The sequence below is a fragment of the Bos taurus genome, chromosome 7 (assembly GCF_002263795.3).
Source record: "Bos taurus isolate L1 Dominette 01449 registration number 42190680 breed Hereford chromosome 7, ARS-UCD2.0, whole genome shotgun sequence".
Lineage (NCBI taxonomy): Eukaryota > Metazoa > Chordata > Mammalia > Artiodactyla > Bovidae > Bos > Bos taurus.
Window position 1 is genome coordinate 20,791,936 of NC_037334.1, and position 18,255 is coordinate 20,810,190.

An 18,255-nucleotide genomic window follows, 5' to 3' on the forward strand; every position below is an offset into this window, starting at 1 on the left:
TTCAAAACTCACACAATGCTGATTCTCCTATGTGTCTGCACCTGGCCACAGGCACTAGGGTGGGGAAGGAGGGGCCAGGGGAGTGGTGGTGAAGCGGGGTGGGGGTAGGCAGGTTTGGGATTCACACAAACCAGAGAAATCTTCCCCACCAAAGTCCGAGCTTTGTCGTGGAGATGGGGTGGATGTGGAAGGGAAACGGGTGACTGAGGGTTCAGATCCTAGGAAGCGTAGCCCCCAGAGGTTATGAGGTAAACACACAAATCGGGTTCTGTGGCTTGTTTGTGGAGGACAAAGTGAGAGCTACCATGTATAAGCCTCAAATACAGGTTTTTGCCCACCATCCCTTCACTGGCCCATAATTGAAGTGTATTTTATTTATGGTCCAGCCTGCTAATTGCCTCCCTCTGCGTGCTCCACTCCTCTCCATGGTTGTAGAGGGTCAGCCGGACACACCAGTTTATTATCCGGGGCTGTCTTGTCTCCCACAATATCCACTGGCTACCTGTGGTTATTTAAATGAATTAAAATGAAATAAAATTTCAAACTCGGTTCCTCTGGGGCCACGGGCTGAATCGATGTCAACCGCTCAGTAGCCGCACCTGGCTGGGGACGACTGGCTGCTCTGCAGATCTATATAACATTCCCACCATCTCAGAAAGTTCCACTGGTTAGTGCAGGTCTGAGATTCTCTTTCATTTTGATTTTGTATTGGAGTATAGAAAATCTCCAGTACTGGGGCTTGCCAGGTGGCGCTAGTGCTTAGGAACCTGCCTGCCAATTCAGAAGACATGAGTTCGATCCCTGGGTGGGGAAGATCCTCTGGAGAAGGAAATGGCAACACACTCCAGTATTCTTACTTGGCAAATCCTACACACACAGGAGCCTCGTGGGCTACAGTCCATGGGGTTGCAAAGAGTTGGACGTGACTAAATGACTAGGCACATAATTGATTTACAGTGTTGTGTTCAGTTCAGTTGCTCAGTTGTGTCCGACTCTTTGCGACCCCATGGACTGCAGCACACCAGGCTTCCCTGTCCATCACCAACTCCCAGAGCTTACTCAAACCCATGTCCATTGAGTCGGTTATGCCATCCAACCATCTCATCCTCTGTCGTCCCCTTCTCCTCCAGCCTTCAATCTATCCCAGCATCAGGGTCTTTTCCAATGAGTCAGTTCTTTGCATCAGGTGGCCAAAGTATTGGAGCTTCAGCTTCAGCATCAATCCTTCCAATGAATAGTCAGGATTGATTTCCTTTAGGATTGACTGGTTTGATCTCCTTGAGGTCCAGGGGACTCTCAAGAGTCTTCTCCAACACCACAGTTCAAAAGCATCAATTCTTCAGCACTCAGCTTTCTTCATGATACAACTCTCACATCCATACATGACTACTGGGAAAACCATAGCTTTGACTAGATGGACCTTTGTTGGCAAAGTAATGTCTCTGTTTTTTAATATACTGTCTAGGTTGGCCAAAGTTTTTCTTCCAAGGAGCAAGTGTCTTTTAATTTCATGGCTGCAGTCACCATCTGTAGTGATTTGGGAGCCCAAGAAAATAAAATCGGTCACTGTTTACATTGTTTCCCCATCTATTTGCCATGAAGTGATGGGACCGGATACCATGATCTTAGTTTTCTGAATGTTGAGTTTTAAGCCAGCTTTTTCACTCTCCTCTTTCACTTTCATCAAGAGGCTCTTTAGTTCCTTACTAAACATTTAATTTACTAAATGTTGTGTTAGTTTTATAGATCTGAAATTCTTAAAAAAACAAAAGAGAAATTCCTGGGCGCTCTCTGGTGGTCCATTGGTTAAGACTCTGCACGCCCGATGCAGAGGGCCGGAGTCTGATCCCTGGTCAGGGAACTAGATCCCACATGCTGCAACTAAGAGATTGCATGCCATACTAAAAAATCCCAAGCGCTACAGCTAAGACCCAGCGCAGCCCAAGAAATATTTTTTAAAAGAGAGAGAGAGAAGTTCCTAGGTCCATGCAGAAATGGGAGGCATTTCATAGCAGCACTTCTATTCTCACCTGTGGAAAGCCCCCTGCACCCGTGGCTGGGGTCATGGTGGGCCCTTTGGCTGGTGTGGGCTCACCCCTGCATCTTCCCTTTACTGTTCCCACTTGCTCCAGCCTGTCTGATAAGCACGCAACCTCCTTGAGCCCTCAGGAAAGGGACAGATGACACAGCAGTGAGGAGGGAAGGAAGCAAAGATTTCCTTCTTGGCTCTGAGTTGCTGTGATTTACTTTGGAAAATCAAGGTCTGATGAACATTTGAGAGAAAGCGGGTTTGCATTTCCAAAGCTTTGGAATTCCCTGAGCCTTGGAGATCTCCAACCTGGGTGCCCAGAGGTCTCAGGGTCACCTGGGTTGGGTGCGGACCCAACAGAAGGCTCTAGAGAGAGCCCAGGGTGGAGTGACCAGAGGGAGGTGGTGACAGGTTTCAATCCCTCCTCCCTGCATGTTCTCTCTGCTATCCCCAGAACCTCCCAGAGGGCCCTGTGGGCCAGAGACAATGGCCAAGTGACCGGAGCAGGTAAAAGAGCCTTCGAGTCCAGGCAACAGACGAAGGACCAAGATGCAGCAGAACAGTGACTGAACAGCAGAACAGCCGAGTCACTGGCTGGGCTAGGGTCTGCTCACAGCCCCATGTGCCCAGCTGGCCCCACTCTCAGCCTCCACAAGAATCCCCTTGATCTTAGCCTGACCCCAGGAAAAGTGAATTGATCAAATTACTAAGAATTGACTGAGGTTTGCTTTGTGCCACCTGGTGGAAGGAGGTTTGTATTTGTTTCCTGGCGCTGCTGTCACCAATAACCACAAACCGGGTGGCTTAAAACAACAGAAATGTATTCTCTTGCATTCTTGAGGCCGGAAGTCCAAAATCAAGGCTTTGGCAGCCTGGGGCCCTGCTCCTTCTGCAAGCTGCAGGGGAGGGTCCTTCCTGCCTCCTCCAGCCTCTGGCTTTACCAGCCTCCTGTGTCCTTGGTTTGTAGAAGCATCTCCCCTAGAGCTTTGCTTCTGTCTTCACACAGCATCTGTGTGCAAATTTCACTCTTCTTCTTCTTAAGTATTTATTTCACTGCATCGGATCTTAGTTGCATCACATAGATCTTCAATCTTAATTGTAGCATGTGGGATCTAGTTCCCTGACCAGTAATAGAACCTGGGCCCCCTGCACTGGTAACGTGGAGTCTTAGCCACGTTTAGCCCCTTAGCCCCTTAGCCAGGGAAGTCCCCAAATTTCCCCCTTCTTATAAGGACACCAGTCACTGGATTTAGGGGCCCCCTCTAGTAGGACCTCATCTGAACTAACTACACTGCTAAGATGCTATTTCCAAACACAGTCCCATTCCCAGCTATGTGTGTATGTTGGTGGGGGTGGGGGCGGGTGCAGGTTAGGACTAAAATCTATCTTTGTGCCTGCATGCTCAGTCGCTCAGTTGTGTCCGACTCTTTGCGACCCCATGGACTGTAGCCTACCAGGCTCCTCTGTCCATGGGATTCTCCAGGCAAGAATACTGGATTGGGTTGCCATTTCTTCCTTCAGAGGATCTTCCCCACCCAGTGATCAAACCAGCATCTCCTGCATGGGCAGGCAGGTTATTTACCACTGAGCCAGCAGGGAAGCCAATCGGAGAGTGTCAGTTCATCCCAATTCATATTTTGTCCTGTAAGGACCCTAACTCTGGGACTTAGTAAAGGGGTGTGATCCATGGGATGTCTCAACATCACCTCCTTCCCCCATCACATGCTTAAGAGTCTTGGGCATCCTGCCACCTGGTGTAATTTAGGGCTCATCCGGATCAAGGCTGGTGGACTGCTGAGGGCTTCCTGGCAATCCCCTAGATGGCCAGTTGTTCATTGCCATGGCCTCATCTAAAGGCAGGTGGTGACTTTATTCCAGCGAGACCCCCACGGCATGGAGAGGCTGCAGAACACCTCCCTGGGAGTCCCCTCACTCCCTCTGCTGCTGCTGCTGCTGCTAAGTCACTTCAGTCGTGTCTGACTCTGTGCGACCCCATAGATGGCAGCCTACCAGGCTCCTCCGTCCTTGGGATTCTCCAGGCAAGAACACTGGAGTGGGTTGCCATTTCCTTCTCCAATGCATGAAAGGGAAAAGTGAAAGTGAAGTCGCTCAGTCGTGTCTGACTCTTCTCGACCCCATGGACTGCAGCCTACCAGGCTCCTCCATCTATGGGATTTTCTAGGCAAGAGTACTGGAGTGGGGTACCATTGCCTTCTCCGCTCACTCCCTCTACGAGGTGGTAAAAGAAGAAGGCAGCGGGTAAAGGAGAACCCCCTCCCAGGCCAGTTCTGAGTTGAATTTGTGGTCTCTGGTACCCTCTGCTGGCAAAACTTTTTATTACACCTTCATTGAAGTGTAATTTAGAAAACGTGTGTTGACCAGTTTTTCAGCATAGGGTTCCACGATGGTTTTTAGTAAATTTGTCCAATTGGACAACCATCACCACGATCCAATTTCAGCAAATTTCCATCACCTCAGAAATTTCCCTCTTGTACTTTTTCTTTTAATTAAAAAAAGTTTTTTTTTTTTTTTTTGCCGCACCGTACAGCAATGTGGGGGTCTTAATCTCCTGACCGGGAATCGAAACCGAGCCCCTTGCATTGGAAGTGCAGTGTCTTAACAACTGCACCACCAAAAAGTCCTCCCTCTTGAATTGCTCTCTCCTTCGCTCCCGTCCATACCTTTCTGTCCCTGTAGATATTTCCTTTTCTGGAAATATCATCTAAATGTAGTCATACGGTTGTAATCTTTTGTGTCTGGCTTCTTTCACTGAGCATGTTTTTTTAAGGTTCATCTATGTTTTTGCGTGGGTCCATACTTGATTCCTCTTTGTGGCCTCGTGCTATTTATTCTACCGCATGAATGGACTGCTCTGTTTATCCAATCAACTGCAGATGGACATTGTTTCCAGTTTGGGGTGATCATGAGTAAAGCTGTTATGAGCATCTGTGTGCAGGTATGTGTGTTGGAATTTGCTTTCCTCTCTCTCTGGGGGATGCCTATGAGCTAGGAATGGTAGGATCAGGTGTCTGCTTAACTTTTTCAGAAGCTGCCAGGTTCTTTCCAAGGTGGGTGCCCCATCTTCTTTCCCCTCCAGCAGAGCCTGAGGGCCCAGTTGCTCCACATCCTCCCATTGGGAAAAACTCTTACATTAGGGGATTCCCGGTGGCAGGAATTTTTGTCCTTGTCAGAAAGACATCTGGTGGCCAGATGCCAGCTTGTCCTCATAAGCTGCCAGGCTGTGTCCAGCTCCAGCCTTGATGTTGAAGCTCATTTCTGCCCATCTTCTGACGCTGGACACCAGAATCACAGAGTCAAATGGGTCTGGGTTCTTGTGGTGGGTGGACCCCTGACCCCTCAGTTCATCTGTTTATCCATCTTTCTATTATTTAGCATCTAGGATACTTTAAAAAAAAGTTCCACAAAGAAGTACGCTGATGCATTGCTTCTAAATATGAAATAAATCCATTCTTCTCTAATAACTTTTAATGGTGTGTTGTCTGCAAACACTAAATCATGCATAACGCTGTAACCTGATACTGATATAATATTGTAAATCAACCAGATTTCAATTAAATATACACACAAAATAAAACAAAGCAAAGAGAACGCAAAGATCTCAAATGACAAATGAGCATCTTCTACTGGGTCCTTGGTGGGGCCCCTTGGAACCTGTTGTGTTATTTTTCTTTTCTTAGAGTACTTACCTTTATATCTTTGAGTTAATGATTCTCTTTTTTTAAAATATAATTTGATTTATTTTCGGCTGTGCTGGGTCTTCGCTGCTGACAGCAGGCTTTTCTCTAACTGTGAGGAGTAGGGGCGACTCTGTAGTTGTGGTGCGTGGGCTTCTCATTGCCATAGCTTCTCTTGTTGCAGAATTCTACAGAGTGTTGGGCTTCAGTAGTGTGGCTCCCCAGCTCTAGGGCACAGAATCAGTAGTTGTGGCTCATGGGGTTAGTTGCTTCTTGGCATGTGGGATCTTCTCGGATCAGGGATGGAACCTGTGTCTCCTGCATTGGCAGGCAGATTCTTTACCACTGAGCCACCAGGGAAGCCCTAGTCAATAGTTCTTAAACTTGTGTGTGAATCAGAATCATTGGTGGGGATTTTAACAACAGGGAGAGTTGTTAAAACACAGATGGCTGGCCTCCAGCATTGAAGATTCTGGTGAGAAGGTCTGGTGTAGGGCTGGAGAATCTGCACTTCTAGCCAGACCAGGGGTGGGGGCGGCGGGGGGGGTGGCTGATGCAGCTGATCTGGTCATCCCATTGCAAGAACCTGTATTCTCCATGGATTCGCAGTGAGGGACATGACAATTCCACGTGATGATGGAGAATGTTCCCCGTCGCTGACCCAATCTGTGTGTCAATTTATCCTTTATGGAAATAAATGTGAGAAGAAAATTTGGGATGAAAAAAACAAAAAGCTTTCACGTGACTTGGGGTAGCAGCTTCATTTGGGACCCACTGTTTTCAATGCAAGTAAGCTATTATAAAATTCCTTAAAGGGGGCTTCCCTGGTGGTCCTGTGGTTAAGAATCTGTCTTGTAATCCAGGAACAGCAGTTCGACCCCTGGTCTAGGAGGATCCCACATATTACAGAGCAACCAAGCCTGTGCACCACAACGAAGAGCAACTAAGTCTGCTCTCTAGAGCCCCCTAATCACAGCTACTGAGCCCATGGGCTGCAACTACTGAAACCTGAACCCCTAGAGCCCATGCTCCGCAGCAGGAGACACCACTGCAATGAGAAGCCTGTGCCCCCTGCGACTATAGTAAGCCCTCATACTAGCAGCAACGAAGACCCAGCACAGCCAAAAATAAAATAAATAAATCTTTAAAAAATAAAATAAAATTCCTTAATGAGTTTGTATCACCAGTTATATTCTTGGAAAACACAGCAATCAAACCAGAGATACAGGAAAACGAATGAAAGCTAATGGTCTCAGACAATTAAAACCCATCACTCATGTTCTTTGATCACTGGTTGGCTATCTATGCTTTCTAGTATGAACTAGGGCATAACTTGGTAACTTTTTATTTTGATATAATTTCAAGCTTATGAAAAAGTTACAGGATCAGATGAAGAACTCTGAATATTCCCTTCACCCACTTTCCCCAATGTTAATAGCTTGTCCCTTTTGCTTTATCATTTTCCCTGTGTATATATGTGTGTGTGTGTTAGTCGCTCAGTCGTGTCCGTCTCTTGGGACCCCACAGACTGTTGCCTGCTAGGCTCCTCTATACATGGGATTCTCCAGGCACAAATACTGGAATGGGTTGCCATTCTCTTCTCCAGGGGATCTTCCCAACCCAAGGATCGAACCCAGATCTCCTGCCTGTATTGCAGGCAGGTTCTTTACCTGCAGTGCCACCTCGGAAGCCTATGTATATATACATACATATATAAAAATTATGCATATTTTCCCCCTTAACTCAGGAGGTATATTCTGTGCTCCTGGAACAGAGCAGGACCCAAGGGGACCCTCCCAGGACAACTGCACCCCCACCCGGGTCCTCCACCTGCCTCTTGTTTGTTAAAAAACAAAACAAAAAACCTTTAACCTCCTAGGGTTTCCTTGAATTCCAAGAATAAATTCAGAGGAGTGAGAAAATGCAGAAAGAAAGGAAAACAGTCAAGTAAGACAAAATAACAACGACTTAGTCATTAAACAAAGTCAAGGACTTAAAAAAAAAAAAGTTCCTCAAAGGCTATAGTTATTATTCTAAGCCAGGTCCTTTTAGTTGTTTTGCTCAGACTGAAACCCCCACCAGGTGGAAGAAGTTAACTGCTTGCTACTCACAAGCCGGTAGACCCCAGATTGGCTGGAATCAGAAGGCTGATGATATTGACTCCTGATTACCTCATCACCAACCAATCAGAAGAATGTCCACCAGATGATCGCACATCTCCACAAATCCGCTCTCATCCGGTCTCCGAAAATCTTTCCCTGAAAATCATTGGGGAGTGAGTTCAGGTCTTTACAGCACTAGTTGCCTGGGACGTCTTGCTTGGTGTCTGCAGTAAACGATGCCCTTTCTTGCATTATAACCTGGGTCAGTAAATTGGCTTTACTGCCAGCAGCTGAGCAGATCCAATTTGGTTGGACAACAGGCTTTCATCCTAAAGTACTTCGGCGTCTTGTTCCCAAACATACAACTAGAAGGTTTTGCTAGTGAAAGGGCGCCCTCTTGTGGTCACAGTTTTTCTCCATTGAAAATATTCTTCGTATAAAGTGAAGTTGCCCAGTCTGTCTGACTCTGCGACCCCATGGACTGTAGCCTGCCAGGCTCCTCCATCCACGGGATTCTCCAGGCAAGAATACTGGAGTGGGTTGCCATTCCCCTTTCCAGGGGATGTTCCCGATCCAGGGATCGAACCCAGGTCTCCCGTTCTGCAGGTAGACTCCACCATCTGAGCAACCAGGGAATCCCATATTCTTTGTATATTGTGGATACAAATACTTGGACAGAATCTGTTTCACGAAAGCGCCTTGCTGTAGCTTGCTTGCTTGCTTTTTTCACAGTGGTTTTCAAAGGGCAAATCTTTAAAATTTTAATGACCGACTCGATCTTTGTGTATATTTGCCACATTTTGTATCCTACCTAAGAAATATTTGCCTAACCCAAGGTCATAAAGATGTCTCCTATATTTCTAGATGTTTCAGTGTTTTACCTATTACATTCAGGTCCATGATTCACTCTGAACTGATAAATATATGCTATATTATGATGAAGTTATTGTTTCTGAATAGACTGACATGCTCTTAAAAGGAAGACCTGTAAGAATTTCCAATTCTTCCAAAATTGAGCTTGTTAACTTACTTTTTTCATGTGGTGGGAGGGAGACTTGGGGGCCTATTAATTTAATGCAAGTTGAACCAACTGCAGCACATACTGGCCACCATTCATCACACATCTGAATTCTCTAAGTGCCTGAGATGACAGGCTTACAGCTAGGAACTACCCTTACAGTCCCTAGGCCTGTCCCAGCCTCACCTCAGTCATTCTGGCAGCCCTCCAGTACCAGAAGCATTCTGCCTAGAACATGGAACAAGGCTAGGGTTGGGTCCTCAGAAGGGGTGGTTAGGGCAGAGTAGAGGCTTCTTTGTGTGTGATGAGAATCAAAGATCTGTGCAGGGTCTGGGGAGGCAGAAAAGACAGGTGCTCACTGCCACTCTCCTGTAGACACTGAGATATATCTATTATATATATGCTCTTTATCAATATGGTTAGTTTTTTTGCCCCTTCCCACTGGAATCTAAGAAGGATGAGGGCAAGGATTTTTTTCTTTGTTTACTCTTCTTCCCCTATGCAGAGAACAGAGATTGGAATACAGAAATGCTCAATGAGAAATTTAAAAAAATTTTTTTTAGTTCTACCAGTTTATTGCTACCAGCCCATCTCCCTCCACCCTCATGTCTGTGTGCTCAGTCATATAACCCCATGGACTGCAGCCCTCCAGGCTCCTCTGCCCATAGACTTTGCCAGGCAAGAATACTGCAGTGGGTTGCCATTTCCTTCTCCAAGCATTTTTTTATTTTTATTTTTTGAGGAATCCACATGCTTTATTTTTTTCCGGCGTACACCCAGTGCAAAAAATAAAATAGTCACAAATGTGAAAACACGAGCTAGGTCGCCATCCAGTGACCACGATGGCCTATTACAACCAACGCGGTTATTAACAAAAGCAAACCACTTCAGTATTCTTGCCTTGAGAACCCCATGAACAGTATGAAAAGGCAAAATGATAGGATACTGAAAGAGTAACTCCCCAGGTTGGTAAATGCCCAATATGCTACTGGAGATCATTGGAGAAATAACTCTGGAAAGAATGAAGGGATGGAGCCAAAGCAAAAACAATACCCAGTTGTGGATGTGACTGGTGATAGAAGCAAGGTCCGATGCTGTAAAGAGCAATATTGCATAGGAACCTGGAATGTCAGGTCCATGAATCAAGGCAAATTGGAAGTGGTCAAACAGGAGATGGCAAGAGTGAATGTCGATATTCTAGGAATCAGCTAACTAAAATGGACTGGAATGGGTGAATTTAACTCAGATGACCATTATATCTACTACTGTGGGCAAGAATCCCTTAGAAGAAATGGAGTAGCCATCATGGTCAACAAAAGAGTCAGAAATGCAGTACTTGGATGCAATCTTAAAAACAACAGAATGATCTCTGTTGGTTTCAAGGCAAATCATTCAATATCATAGTAATCCAAGTCTATGCCCCAACCAGTAACGCTGAAGAAGCTGAAGTTGAAGGACTTCCCTGGTAGCTCAGACGGTAAAGCGTCTGCCTACAATGCGGGAGACCCAGTTTCGATCCCTGGGTCAGGAAGATGCCCTGGAGAAGGAAACGGCAACCCACTCCAGTATTCATGCCTGGAAAATCCCATGGAACGAGGATCCTGGTAGGCTATAATCCATGGGGTCGCAAAGAGTCAGACATGACTGAACGACTTCTGTCTGTGTGTGTGTGTATGAAGACCTACAAGACCTTTTAGAACTAACACCCAAAAAAGATGTCCTTGTCATTATAGGGGACTGGAATGCAAAAGTAGGAAGTCAAGAAACACCTGGAGTAACAGGCAAATTTGGCCTTGGAATACGGAATGAAGCAGGGCAAAGGCTAATAGAATTTTGCCAAGAGAACACACTAGTCATAGCAAACACCTTCTTCCAACAACACAAGAGAAGACTCTACACATGGACATCACCAGATGGTCAACACCGAAATCAGATTGATTATATTCTTTTCAGCCAAAGATGGAGACGCTCTATACAGTCAGCAAAAACAAGACCAGGAGCTGACTGTGGCTCAGATCATGAGCTCCTTATTGCCAAATTCAGACTTAAATTGAAGAAAGTAGGGAAAACCACTAGACCATTCAGGTATGACCTAAATCAAATCCCTTATGATTGTACAGTGGAAGTGAGAAATAGATTTAAGGGCCTAGATCTGATAGATAGAGTGCCTGATGAACTATGGACCAAGGTTCGTGACATTGTACAGGAGACAGGGATCAAGACCATCCCCATGGAAAAGAAATGCAAAAAGCAAAATGGCTGTCTGGGGAGGCCTTACAAATAGCTGTGAAAAGAAGAGAAGCGAAAAGTAAAGGAGAAAAGGAAAGATATAAGCATCTGAATGTAGAGTTCCAAAGAATAGCAAGAAGAGATAAGAAAGCCTTCCTCAGTGATCAATGCAAAGAAATAGAGGAAAACAACAAAATGGGGATGACTAGAGATCTCTTCAAGAAAATTAGAGATACCAAGGGAACATTTCATGCAAAGATGGGCTCGATAAAGGACAGAAATGCTATGGACCTAACAGAAGCAGAAGATATTAAGAAGAGGTGGCAAGAATATACAGAAGAACTGTACAAAAAAGATCTTCAGGACCAAGATAATCATGATGGTATGATCACTGACCTAGAGCCAGACATCCTGGAATGTGAAGTCAAGTGGGCCTTAGAAAGCATCACTACGAACAAAGCTAGTGGAGGTGATAGAATTCCAGTTGAGCTATTTCAAATCCTAAAAGATGATGCTGTGAAAGTGCTGCACTCAATATGCCAGCACATTTGGAAAACTCAGCAGTGGCCACAGGACTGGAAAAGGTCAGTTTTCATTCCAAGAAAGGCAATGCCAAAGAATGCTCAAACTACTGCACAATTGCACTCATCTCACACGCTAGTAAAGTAATGCTCAAAATTCTCCAAGCCAGGCTTCAGCAATACATGAACTGTGAACTTCCAGATGTTCAAGCTGGATTTAGAAAAGGCAGAGGAACCAGAGATCAAATTGCCAACATCCGCTGAATCATGGAAAAAGCAAGAGAGTTCCAGAAAAACATCTATTTCTGCTTTATTGACTATGCCAAAGCCTTTGACTGTGTGGATCACAATAAACTGCGGAAGATTCTGAAAGAGATGGGAATACCAGACCACCTGACCTGCCTCTTGAGAAACTTATATACAGGTCAGGAGGCAACAGTTAGAAGTGGACATGGAACAACAGACTGGTTCCAAATAGGAAAAGGAGTACATCAAGGCTGTATATTGTCACCCTGCATATTTAACTTCTATGCAGAGTACATCATGAGGAACGCTGGGCTGGAAGAAGCACAAGCTGGAATCAAGATTGCTGGGAGAAATATCAATAACCTCAGATATGCAGATGACACCACCCTCATGGCAGAAAGTGAAGAGGAACTAAAGAGCCTCTTGATGAAAGTGAAAGAGGAGAGAGAAAAAGTTGGCTTAAAGCTCAACATTCAGAAAATGAAGATCATGGCATCTGGCCCCATCACTTCATGGGAAATACATGGGGAAACAGTGGAAACAGTGTCAGACTTTATTTTGGGGGGCTTCAAAATCACTACAGATGGTGACTGCAGCCATGAAATTAAAAGACGCTTACTCCTTGGAAGAAAAGTTATGACCAACCTAGATAGCATATTGAAAAGCAGAGACATTACTTTGCCAACAAAGGTCCGTTTAGTCAAGGCAAGGAGATCCAACCAGTCCATTCTGAAGGAGATCAGCCCTGGGATTTCTTTGGAAGGAATGATGCTAAAGCTGAAACTCCAGTACTTTGGCCACCTCATGTGAAGAGTTGACTTATTGGAAAAGACTCTGATGCTGGGAGGGATTGGGGGCAGGAGGAGAAGGGGACGCCAGAGGATGAGATGGCTGGATGGCATCACTGACTCGATGGACGTGAGTCTGGGTGAACTCCGGGAGTTGGTGATGGACAGGGAGTCCTGGCGTGCTGCGATTCATGGGGTCGCACAGAGTCGGACACGACTGAGCAACTGACCTGATCTGATCTGATCTGATGGTTTTTCCAGTGGTAATGTATGGATGTGAGAGTTGGACTGTGAAGAAAGCTGAGCGCAGAAGAACTGATGCTTTTGAACTGTGGTGTTGGAGAAGACTCTTGAGAGTCCCTTGGACTGCAAGGAGATCCAACCAGTCCATTCTAAAGGAGATCAGCCCTGGAGGAATTGATGCTAAAGCTGAAACTCCAGTGTTTTGGCTACCTCACGCGAAGAGTTGACTTATTGGAAAAGACTCTGATGCTGGGAGGGATTGGGGGCAGGAGGAAAAGGGGACAACAGAGGATGAGATAGCTGGATGGCATCACCAACTCGATGGACGTGAGTGTGAGTGCACTCTGGGAGATGGTGATGGACAGGGAGGCCTGGCGTGCTGCGATTCATGCGGTTGGACACGACTGAGCGACTGAACTGAACTGAACTGAAAAGGTAGAGAAACGAATAAAATATGACCCCATGTCTGGAAGAAATAGATTTTCGGGGAAGAAACATTCCAACAATGGGAATGTTTTCTATAGGGGTGTGTTAGCATGAAGAAAGTGTTCGGAGAAATACACATTTATTGCTTTTGTTAGTGACCGTTCCTTATCAGAGTAACCTGTGCGCTCAGGGATAATGCAGGACGCCCTGCACCTTTCCGGTAATAACCACGCCCACAGCGGCGGAGAGGGGCGGGGCCGGGCACTGGGCCCTATCGCGTCCCAGTGAGCTGTGATTTGAGATGACAGCTCACAGTCAGGAACTGCCCACAAGTCAAGTTTCTCTGCTCGGCGATTGGAGGACGAGGTTAGCCCGCCCACCCTTGAGGCTCCACCTATACCAAGCCCTGGGCCTGGCCTTTTTTCCCGCTACCAGCAGCCCCGGAGCCGGAAGCAGGAGCGAGGTTCTGGGACCCGGCGGCGACGGCGACTGCTTTTAATTTCGCCGGCCAGCTGGCCCTGTGTCTGCTCCGGCCGAGTCTGGAAGAATGGCAGGCTGCACCGGGAATGCGTCAAAGGGCGGGGCACAGTTCAAAGGACAGAACTGTTGTTAGAAGTTAGAATTGCCGAGTCCTGGTCGGCAGGAGGCTGGTAGCACGGGAGTGGACCCCCGTGGTTTTGGTTGGGGGAGCGAGACTGTTTAATCCTCTGTAGGACCCGGATCGGACCTACTTTAGGATTTCGGAGGAGTGCGTGTAGATGAGATGCAAATACAGCGTAGTTTCCGTTGGCTCAGAGCAAAGCAAGCCACGTGCAAACGTGTTAACGTCGGCTCTGGAGGGCATCGTGGACTCAGGTCCTATTTCCTTGGGAACCACAAAGATAAGATGCTTGTAGTTTGTATGTCGAACGTACATAACAGTACCAGCATTTAGGAAGTACTGAGTGTGATGTAAAGTATAACACGTTATAGTGTTAGTTCGTCATCGTGGTGGTCATCCTCATATTAAAGTCTTAGACCCCCTTAAGTGCAGGCAGCAGGACAGCAGTTTTGACCATGGATTTTGGAGAAAACAGTAGTATCAAATGAATGGACTAGAGCAGTGACTTCTCATCCCTGGGGCAATTTTGTCCCATCGCACCCACAGGCTTGATACTATCTGGAGACATTTTCTCCCACGTGACAGGTGGGGGTGGGGTGTTACTGGCATCTAACTACACCCATCTAGTGGGTGGAAGCCAGGGGTGCTTCTCAACACTCTATACTGAATGGGGCTGCATTTACCACTCAGAATTATCCCCAGTGCTTAGTACAGCAGATACCAAGAAACCCTGTTTAAGTAATGCACGATGTGGAGCAGACAGTCATTGTTTAGTCATTAAGTCGTGTCCCTCCCCTTTGAGACCCCTTGGACTGTAGCCCACCAGACTCCTCTGTCCACGGGATACTCCAGGCAAGACTACTGGAGTGGGTTGCCATTTCCTTCTCCAGGGCATCTTCCCAAGCCAGGGATCGAATCCAGGTCTCCTGCGTTGGCAGGCGGATTCTTTACCATTGACTCGCTAGAAAAACCCCAGATATTCATTAGGTATCATATTATTTTTTCTTGTGGCCACACCAGACAGCACGTGGGACCTTATTTTCCATACCAGCGATCGAACTTGTGCCACCTGCAGTGGACGCGTGGAGTCGGACCGCCAGGAGAGTCCCCTTATTATTGTGAATTTTCACAGAGAAATGATTTTCTTTCAGATCCAAAGTAATTCTTTAATCTCAATGAAACACCATTTACATATTTGCTTTTTAATGAAACAACTCAAAGAAGTGCAGAGAAGTATTACACATTTTATCTTTCAGCCATATTTGTCACACACATTTGTAAAACAGTACAGATAATTACTCCTCCTCCCTGCCTAGAGGTGGCCATTTCTAATTTGACATGTTGTCTTGTAGTCTATGTGTACATAGGATTTCTTTTTAAATGTGTTTAAAAACTGCTGTTAACAATCCTACTGTGCATATTCACCTCCAGCTTTCCCCCCCTCTCTTCCTGCAATGCTTTTTAAAAATTCTTCTGCAGCATGGGGCATGTGGGATCTCAGTTCCTGAACCAGGTATTAAACCCATGCCCCTGCACTGGAAGTGCTGTAAGTGGGGAGTCTTAACCACTGGACTGCCAAGAAAGTATTTGCAATGTTATTTTTAAGATTCAGTTTTTATACACCAGGGTTTCTTAGATTCAACATTTGGTACCAGATTGCTTTTTGGTGGGAGTGTCCTGTGCACTGTAGGGTGTGGAGCAGCAATCCCAGCCCCTAGTCACGCTCCAGTAGCAGCCCCTCCCCAGTCAGTCATGATGTTCAAAATTGTCTCTAGACACTGCCAAGGTCCCCCCCACCCCCCAGGGGCAGAATTACTCCTAGTGGAGAACCAGTTTATATTTGAAGATGTAATTAGTTGCTGACATCTGCTTTGTATGTGCTATATTTAACCATATTCTTTCTGACCAATTTTCTCAATGTTTTTATTTTTGTTACTGATTCAGGTCCTTGGACTCTTCAACAGAAGTTGCTAGGCCAGATGAAGAATTCAGGCAAGGGACTGAATTACTGGGACTCCAGCTGCAGAAGGAGGGAGTGAAGACAAGTAACAGGTGCCCTTGATGGATCTTGGAGGGGTGGTGGGCTGGTCCCTTAAAAGGGGTCAGGGTGGGGGCGGGTCCATGAGTTCAGCCCTAAGAGTGGCTTAGTGGGTCTCTCCTCCTGTGGATACTGGGCAGGGATCATGCACAGGACCTTGCTTTTGACCCCAACACCTCAGAAGTGGCAGCTGAGTTTTTGTTCATTTTGTATCTTGTTGGTAATTTGCCCCAACTGCTCATGTGTGCAGTTATTTTTAGTTTCCCATATAGTTTCTCTGTAACCTGTTGTTCCAGGGAGATGTCTGTTCAGGTGAAAGCACTGCAGCAAAGGGGCCCAGGTCCAAATCTTTCTCAATCTATAATTGGGAATAAATTCCCCTTTTCATTTGTTTCAAATTGAGACATGGCTAAAACTAGTGAGTCAGTTTCTCAGCAGGATACACGTGAAGAAAACATGTGACAACAGAAAATAGCAGAGTTCATATAAAAATGTAAAGCTATTAAACATAGTAGGTTTATCATTTAGAGCAGCCAGCTGTAAGAGAAAACGTTTACAGGGGCCAAATATATGCAAAAGCGCTTATCTCAATTATGGAAGTATTCAAAACAACAAATGCAGTGTCATTACAGCCTCTCAACAGTGCAACCAGGGAAGAGGTTTCCCACATCTGTGGCTGCTGTATTACATCTGCCATGATGGAGGAAGGAAACATCCCCTATTAGAGGAACAAGATGCTTCCCACAGAAATCATGTAATTAGGAGACTCCTTGGACATGAAGAGGGCCACATGATATGAAAAAATTACTGAGGGATCTTCTGAAGCCTGAAGAAGTGGCCTGATGGACCCCAAAGAGCCACAGGAACATGCAGGGAATTGTGTGAACCTGAAAACCAAAGAGGACCCAGGATAAGCGGCCTTGTCCACACTGCTGAGCAGAGTCCACACTGCTGCCCAGCAGGTAACTAACATCAAACACGTGTCTGACTGGGGCTGTTCCACACAGGCAGAGCCAAAAGTGAGAAAGCAGTGCTGGAGCTCAGGCCACCAGGCTGCCCTGCAGCTCTGTCTCCTGATGGTACAGAAGAGCTGAGAATCATGGCTTCTTCACTTCTGCTCCAGACTTCATGCATCTTCCTCTTCTCAAGAACTTTAACTCAGAATCACTAACAGAAGGACTCTGGATATACAGTTTCCCACCATGAAATTAAAAGACACTTACTCCTTGGAAGGAAAGTTATGACCAACCTAGATAGCATATTCAAAAGCAGAGACATTACTTTGCCAACAAAGGTCTGTCTAGTCAAGGCTATGGTTTTTCCAGTGGTCATGTATGGATGTGAGAGTTGGACTGTGAAGAAAGCTGAGTGCTGAAGAATTGATGCTTTTGGACTGTAATGTTGGAGAAGACTCTTGAGAGTCCCTTGGACTGCAAGGAGATCCAACCAGTCCATTCTAAAGGAGATCAGTCCTGGGTGTTCTTTGGAAGGAATGATGCTAAAGCTGAAACTCCAGTACATTGGCTACCTCATGCGAAGAGTTGACTTATTGGAAAAGACTCTGATGCTGGGAGGGATTGGGGGCAGGCGGAGAACGGGATGACAAAGGATGAGATGGCTGGATGGCATCACTGACTTGATGGACGTGAGTTTGAGTGAACTCCGGGAGTTGGTGATGGACAGGGAGGCCTGGCGTGCTGCAATTCATGGGGTCGCAGAGTCGGATATGACTGAGCGACTGAACTAAACTGAACCTTACCCAAGATGACAACACAGTTCAGTAGAATCATCTAGACAACAGCTTTCATCTCCATGCGAACAAGTCATTCTTCTTAACTCTGTGTTTTGTGTCCAATTTCTAACCAAGGTCAAGGACAATGAGCAGAGGCCAAATTACAAACATTACCAGGCAAGACAAAAGGTCTTTCAAGACCTTCCACAATTATTGACTACTGTGAGGAACACAGATATAGTATCCACTAGCAAAAAAGAAAGCGACTTCACTTTCACTTTTCACTTTCATGCATTGGAGAAGGAAATGGCAACCCACTCCAGTGTTCTTGCCTGGAGAATCCCACGGATGGGGAAGCCTGGTGGGTTGCCGTCTATGGGGTTGCACGGAGTCGGACACGACTGAAGCAACTTAGCAGAAGCAGCAGCAGCAGCCAAAAAGAAACATGGAAGATATACCTTTCAGTATAAAGACTCCAGAGGAGAGTAAATACTGAGTCAGGAAATTCCAGTACCTATAACAGTGGATGAGAAAAGACTTTTCAACGATATTATGATCATATTATGATCACATACTATGAACATTTG

General features: G+C 46.0%; 1 protein-coding gene across 1 annotated transcript in view; it reads right to left on the bottom strand.

Moving 5' to 3' along the window:
* Positions 1-18,255, bottom strand: part of TLE6 (TLE family member 6, subcortical maternal complex member) — a 52,006-nt gene that overhangs the window by 19,569 nt on the left and 14,182 nt on the right. The gene's annotated exons all lie outside the window — the stretch shown is intronic.